The following is a 7,693-nucleotide window of genomic DNA, read 5'->3' as shown; positions in this document are numbered from 1 at the left end:
CTGGGAGAAACAATAAAAATTTGAGCAAATATTGATTGGTGTGGTGAGCAATTCTCTCACAGAATCACTTGCTTCTTCAATTTTGTATCCACCCACACGTTTCCGCGCCACCGTAGAACCACACTCTTTAAAGGTCAAGTCCACCTCAGAAAAATGTTGATTTGAATCAATAGAGGAAAATCAGACAAGCACAATGCTGAAAATTTCATCAAAATCGGATGTAAAATAGGAAAGTTATGACATTTCAAAGTTTCGCTTATTTTCAACAAAATAGTTATATGAACGAGCCAGTTACATCCAAATGAGAGAATCGATGATGTCACTCACTATTTCTTTTGTTTTTTTATTGTTTGAATTATACAATATTTCCATTTTTACGAATTTGACGATTAGGACCTCCTTGCCTGAAGCACAAAATGTTAAAATAATGGAATTCCACGTGTTCAGAGAGGAATGAAACTTCATTTCATATGACAATGACGAGAAATTAAGAATATTTCATATAATAAAATACAAAAGAAATAGTGAGTGAGGATGTCATCAACTCTCACTTGGATGTAACTCGCTCGTTCATATAACTATTTTGTTGAAAATAAGCGAAACTTTAAAATGCCATAACTTTCTAATTTTACATCCAATTTTGATGAAATTTACAGTGTTTACAAATCAAGTTTTTGTTGGGGTGGACTTGTCCTTTAAGTCTTGCAAGTCATTTTTTCTCTTCCAACTCTTCAGCGCTCGTAGCCTATGGTTCTTATCAGAAGGAGCTCCTCTCTGTCCCTTTTGGTGACTACTACAAGTGCAAGTCCTTGAATGCCTCCTTCTACCAATTCGCTGTAAACCTGGCCAATCCTTCGTTCCAGCCGTTTGTCCAAAAGACCAAGTCAGGAGACCTGGGCAAAGGTAAACCAAAGTGTTATGATTGATCCAATCAATCTCAAGTATATATATGGAAATCCATCAATATCATGATTTTTTTCTTTAGAAAATTTGCTCGTTGTCCTTTGAAAACAAAGAGAAACATACTGAATTGTCAAGAAAACAGTGAATATTTATATAATATTGACTGGCCTTGAGGGGAACATCAAATATATTGCCAGCAAAAGAATCATATTGGCCCGAGTCTTTAGACGAGGGCAATATGGGTCTTTTAAGGGCAATATATTTGATGTTCCCCAAAAGAAGAGCCAGTCAATATTTTTATTATCATCTAAATCAGATATCTAGAGCAAAAATCATGGTAATGGGGATATTTCTTTTAAAAATAGAGTTCTATTGTGTCATGTTAATGTCGGTCTAGGCTCTGCACTTTACCATTATGACGTACTTGCAAGCGCTCGGATCCAGCGTTGTCTTTATTATGACGTATATTGTTGGCGCGGGGATCCTTATGAAGCGTATCTCTTTATACGCATCCACAAATGCCCAGATGTGAGACCAAGGAAAATACAAAGGTATATTTTGAGACGTCTCTGCATGCAAAGAAAAAACGCACATTGAGACCGAGGAAAATACAAACAATATACCTACCCTTCCCGATATTTAGAAAATGTAGGGCAATACGGTTTTGCAAATGACCAGCTCAGATGTCTGATACGGGTGATAATTGAATATACATCATATCTAGAAAATATTTTGAACAAACATGTATTTTAGATGTTGAGGTTAAGGCTTCCCATAGTTGCGATTGATCAGATCAATCTTAATTCTTTGAAAGATGGGGCCCTGAAGATTATTACTTTTAGAGCATGTTTCCGTTTCATCTTAGTAACTGATGGTGATGATGAAGAGGAGGAGGAGGGTAAAAATTGTGATGAAGTTAATGAGAGTGACAATGATGATGATGGTGATGGTGGTGTTGGTGATGGTTATGAGGATGAATACGTAAAAAGGATGACGATGATGACGATAATGATGATGATGATGGTGATGATGATGGTGTTGGTGATGGTTATGAGGATGAATACGTAAAAAGGATGACGATGATGACGATGATGATGATGATGATGATTGTGATGATGATGGTGGTGGTGGGGATGATGAAAATATTTAGTAAGCATGATGATGATGATGATGATGATGATAATGATTATAATAACAGAATATCAAGAAGAAATATGATACACGTAATTAGTTTACAATGATATTTTTTATTCTTCCAATTTCTCACAGAATACCTATGTAAGAGTCCATCCACAGGGGTCCGTACCAATGTCATCATCGGAATTGTCATTGGAATCATCGTTCTTGCTGCTGCCATTGCGGTGACGTATTACGTGGTGAAACGCCGAGGAAAGCCTTCCGACCCTCCCTATAGTAGGGTTCAGTGAGATTCCTCCAAACTTACCAATATTTTCAATGCATACTATCAATCTGCCTCAAAGAAAAAGTCATGTTGGGGTTAAAAATTATTTTAGTGGGTATTTGGGCATTTAATTTCAAATCAATTTAAGCCCACTAAACCAATCATAAGTCTGGAATTGATTTTTTTAAGACCCTGTTCTCAATTTATTTTGTGTAAACTAGTTTACTGGAAATTGGTTCAGAAAACTAGTTTGGAAGATCACTTTGTCTTTGGTAGCATTCCCATTTGAATCTGAAAGTGGTTTTCATAAGCGCTTCATGCAAAGGGATTTTGCTGTTATGGACACACTTTCAGTGGGGTGACATGTTTCATGCGAAATTTGCAACCGCAGCGTAGACATTCTGTACTCTGTGGAGTATCGCGCTCAAAAGTGCGAAGATTTCTTCCTGAAGAGCAATTTTGTCCTCACGCTAAAAACTAGTTTAACGAGGCAAAGCAATCTTTGTTCGTTTTTCAAACGGGTTTGAAAGATCCCTTCAGCCGTTATATTTTCATGTTAAACTAATTTCCACTATAAAACTAGTGTTACATGTAGGACGATAGTGACTAGACTAGCTTCCAGTAAACTAGTTTAAATGTAAGATGGTAACGAGAACGGGGTCTAATATATATCCTCAAATAAACTTCTCAAAAAAAATTCTGCAACTTCGATTCGAGGGATGGTATCTTTTTTGTTACTGGACTATGAAATCGGAAACCGGTTACAGTAGAAACCCTCATTGCTTCTCTTACGTTGATGTACCATCTACTGTGATCATATAATCATGGAATGTTACCATGGATTTAGGGCAAAGTCAGAAGTGAAATGTTGCAAAAAATACATTTTTTTCTAAGAAAAACTTCTTTTCAATCCCTTTCGAGTATGCATGTGTTTGGAATATTTCCCTTGTGAGTTGTGGTCAAGTGTTACTTGAAGTGAAAACAACATGCATTATGAATTGTAAATGTTCAACAGGCAATGAAACCAACCTCCCAAACTTGTTTGATATCTTTTAATAATACTTTTCAAAATGATGGGGTTGATCATAATACCAAGCTTATTCAATGTAATGAAATGAGATCACACCATACATGTATGTGGTCTTTCACACATCAGCAAATCAACATCATCCAAATTCCCTCCATCCTCAAAAACAACAAATTTTGTGTTATTTCATTTTTAAAATCAGGTTACTCCATAATTGTATTTGTATAACAAATACTGCATCGTTGTAAAGAGTGATAATGTGGTTCCGAATGCCACCACATTCACATACATGTACATGATAATTGAGCAATACAAACTTTATTACCTTTAAACTTGACTTGTAGTCATGGTCGTATGCAAAATTTGATACCATTTTTCTCCAATGATTTTCTACTAGTAGTATGCAATTTTAAATGTTCATAACATTTATTTTGATTTTTTTTCCAGCCAACCTTTCACTGTACAATTTGCTTAATTCTCTTCCTGTTCATTTTGTTCAAAGTTTTAAAAATGGAGATAGACTCTTCACGAAATTAAATTGCCAAGTTTGATTGTTGTAAAATTGTATATTGATTCTTAACAGCTTTTTATCAGGTTGTTAAATGAAATCACAGAATCTTCACCATTTTTGTTAGTTTTAATTTCTCTCCATATTACCGCCATTTTGCTATTCTATATCGGGTTTCTGGCTGCCTTTTTTCTCTTTTCTCACAGCAACTTTCTTTTTTATCTTTATGTCTTGTGGGTAACATTTTTTGTCACATATTTCCCTTGCCATCTCGTTATTTGTCTCATAATCGCTTCTTTAACATGCTGATACTTCTACAATGTATTTCTCTCAATATTTTCATCCATGCTTGTCATATATTATACATTTTAAAATTACTTGCAATTTTGTTTGTTTTAGGTTTAATAACGTCTTTCTAGACTTAAACTGAAAAATTACAGTGCTTATTCTTGTACTTGTGTACATGAAGCTAAAAAAAAATTGTAACAGGAACTTTATTAACAGAGTGTTTTATTTTGTTCATTCTTTAGTTTGTTGATTCATTACACAATTCTCTTGCTTTTATAGACTTGTTTATGCAGAAATGATTTATGAATCATTTTAAGAAATATAGATTACATTGTATATGTTTTGCATGTACAGTTTTGATTTTGTACGATCTGTGTGCCTTGATGTGGGGATAATAACACTCAGTCTTTCTCAATCTTGTCTCTTTCTTGTCTTGTGATATTTTGTGAAAATGTAAGAAAAAGATGTAAATATAATTCTACGCATGGATGCTAATGTAATCATCAAATATTATCATGCCTTATACCTTAATATTATCGTGCCTAGGATTGAATTGAATTTGCCATTTTTACTTCAAGTTCACTCATACATGTAGGTGACTGTGTCAAGGTTCCATATACAATAGGTATTGTAATTCGTGCGATTCATTATATATACGCAGTGTTGTGCCGTTACGACAATCACCCATCGGCTTTAATCCTGTGAGATTGGTCGGCCACAGCATACTCAACGCGATGCATCAATCACTGTGTTTATCCATGTTTAAATCACTACAATTTTCGTGGAGCTCCTATATTTCTACTGATCAATCCTTATTCTTTCCTTGGGTGGGATTTGTCATGGAGTGAAATATTGTTTTCATCTTTAGATTATCACTAGTAGCACAGGCTATCTTGTATATATCTTACAATAAGAATGGTTGACCTGCAAGCCTCGTTTGATAATGAATGAACTTTGGTGGTGGTGCATGAATTATTAAATGCTTAAATTCAGAGCCATGTTTGTTGTAGAGTTAGGCTGATGTTGGGTAGATTTTTTTTATCTTACTTGCAAAGCAAGACATAACTGGCCATACTTTATACGCAGTTTAAATCAGGTTCATTTCCACAAAACAAACTGCTGAATATTTCATATGTTGTGCATGTTCAGTTCATTTATTTTCCATTAAAAAATGGGCAAAACAGAATAATACACATTTATGGATACAAATCTGAAGGACCTCAAGAGAAGCAGATTTTGAAGGATGGACCCTGGTTGAAAATAAGCAAAAAAGATCAATTTTATGCATCAATCACTGTGTTTATCCATGTTTAAATCACTACAATTTTCTTGGAGCTCCTATATTTCTACTGATCAATCCTTATTCTTTCCTTGGGTGGGATTTGTCATGGAGTGAAATATTGTTTTCATCTTTAGATTATCACTAGTAGCACAGGCTATCTTGTATATATCTTACAATAAGAATGGTTGACCTGCAAGCCTCGTTTGATAATGAATGAACTTTGGTGGTGGTGCATGAATTATTAAATGCTTAAATTCAGAGCCATGTTTGTTGTACAGTTAGGCCGATGTAGGGTAGATTTTTTTATCTTACTTGCAAAGCAAGACATAATTGGCCATACCTTAAAAGCAGTTTAAATCAGGTTCATTTCCACAAAACAAACTGCTGAATATTTCATATGTTGTGCATGTTCAGTTCATTTATTTTCCATTAAAAAATGGGCAAAACAGAATAATACAAATTTATGGATAAAAATCTGAAGGACATCAAGAAAAGCAGATTTTGAAGGATGGACCCTGGTTGAAAATAAGCAAAAAAAGATCAATTTTAAATAATTGCTCATAAGACTGGAGATGATATTTGAGAATACATATTTGGAGTTGAGCCAGTTGTGGGTTAGATTGATTACTGCCGGGTATTAGCCATACTAACCTAGTCTTACCCTGGTTCCTGTTTTATTGATCTAATCAAAGCATAAATTTGGTGAACATCTCATTAAAAGAAACCCTCCAAATTACTGAACATATTTCATAGGATATCCACATTGTTTGTAAGAATAGAGATTATTTTTGAGAAAAATTTCCTCGGTCAGCTGAACTTTTCTGAAGAACATTTCATTCAAATTGATACTGTGCTTTACTTAGAGACCATATTTAAAGTATTTTTTAATTTCATTTTATATAGATTGAATATACATTATCAAGATTATTTCAGATTTTTCATGTTTTTGAATGCCAGTATGATGCCAATGTGTGTAGTTTATCTTTATCGGTAAAATGGTATTGGTTGATAAGCCCGGGGGGGCCACTTACATTGACGAGTGGATACCATGCGCGACCAAAAAAACACGTAAAAAGGATGTCCTTTTCACGATAGGGCACGTTACGTACGTAACGTGAAAAGGGTGTCAAAAACACAAAAATAATGAAAAAAGGGTATCTATTTCGCTAGGAAAATTACGTGTTTAGGGTCGAATTTGCAGGGATGATAAAACAAAATTAAAATGTTTTATAAAGGATGTCCTTTTTGCCCCAACACTACGTGTTTAGAGTCCTATTTGCACGAGGTGTAGAAGGTGGGGTCGTACTAAACCAAAAAGGTAAAGTCGACAATTACCAAAGGACCCATAACAATAAAACATTCCTGTACTTGTTTAGGGGTTCATTTCAGGGAATATTTGCCAAGAGTATCATTTTGTTTCCGATACTTGTTAAGGGTAAGGTTTCACACGCCAATACTTGTTAAGGGGTGCATTTTCAGAATATGGAAATTACGTGTTTAGGGTGCTTTTCGAGACCCCATGGTCGCGCATGGTATCCACTCGTGAATGGAAGTGGCCCCCCGGGTTGATAAGCTTGAATGTTTAGATGGAATCATATTTGGAATATATTTTTCTTTGTATTTCTATGTTATGTTCCATGTAATTTCATGTAGGGCTGTAGTTATAATTAAATTTATATTCTTAAAATAAGAGGAGAAAACTTTTCATTGTTTGTAACTTAGTCTTCTATTTCATCAAGGAATTTGAAAAAATGTACTTTTTACAATGTTACCATGGTAACTACAGATTATTAGTTGAATAAAAGCATGATGCACAGAGTTCTCTTTTTAAGTTTTATCAGATTTTTTTTATAAATGTTTTATTTTTGATTTTCTTGTTTTAATCTTTAAAAAATAGACACAAAGGAATAGTTCAACAATCATGTTGAATAGACGATTTACTTCAGTAGTTGAAAGAGAATATTTTTAATGCAATTAATGCGATCAGACTAAAATGTTTCAACAGGCGTACATTGGATTATAAACTGTGTAATCATATTGTATAGGTTTTGAATAAAATCTAGGAAAGTTTTTAAACATTTATAGAGATATTGCACCATTGTTTTCATTTGCATAACTGCATTTATTACAATCTGTGTGGTATTGTAAACAGTTTGAGAGAGAAAGAACAAACAAATGACATTCTAAAAGAAAGTTTCTTTAATCGTATACGAAACTTGGAAATAATCCTTTCGTATTTGAAGCATTCAACTTATATCTCCCGATTGCTTATATACTGAGCAC

At 34.0% G+C, this 7,693-nt stretch overlaps 1 long non-coding RNA gene across 1 annotated transcript; it reads left to right on the top strand.

The window, feature by feature from the left end:
- Positions 1 to 695: 695 nt before the first annotated feature.
- On the top strand, positions 696 to 6,195 carry LOC121430377. Its single transcript, XR_005972024.1, has 2 exons — positions 696 to 903; positions 2,173 to 6,195. It is a non-coding gene; the product is annotated as an uncharacterized LOC121430377 (long non-coding RNA).
- The last annotated feature ends 1,498 nt before the right edge of the window (positions 6,196 to 7,693 follow it).

This window comes from Lytechinus variegatus, chromosome 16 (assembly GCF_018143015.1).
Source record: "Lytechinus variegatus isolate NC3 chromosome 16, Lvar_3.0, whole genome shotgun sequence".
Classification (NCBI taxonomy): Eukaryota; Metazoa; Echinodermata; class Echinoidea; order Temnopleuroida; family Toxopneustidae; genus Lytechinus; species Lytechinus variegatus.
The sequence above is the reverse complement of the archived record's forward strand: the minus strand, read 5'-3'. Positions and strand labels throughout refer to the sequence as shown.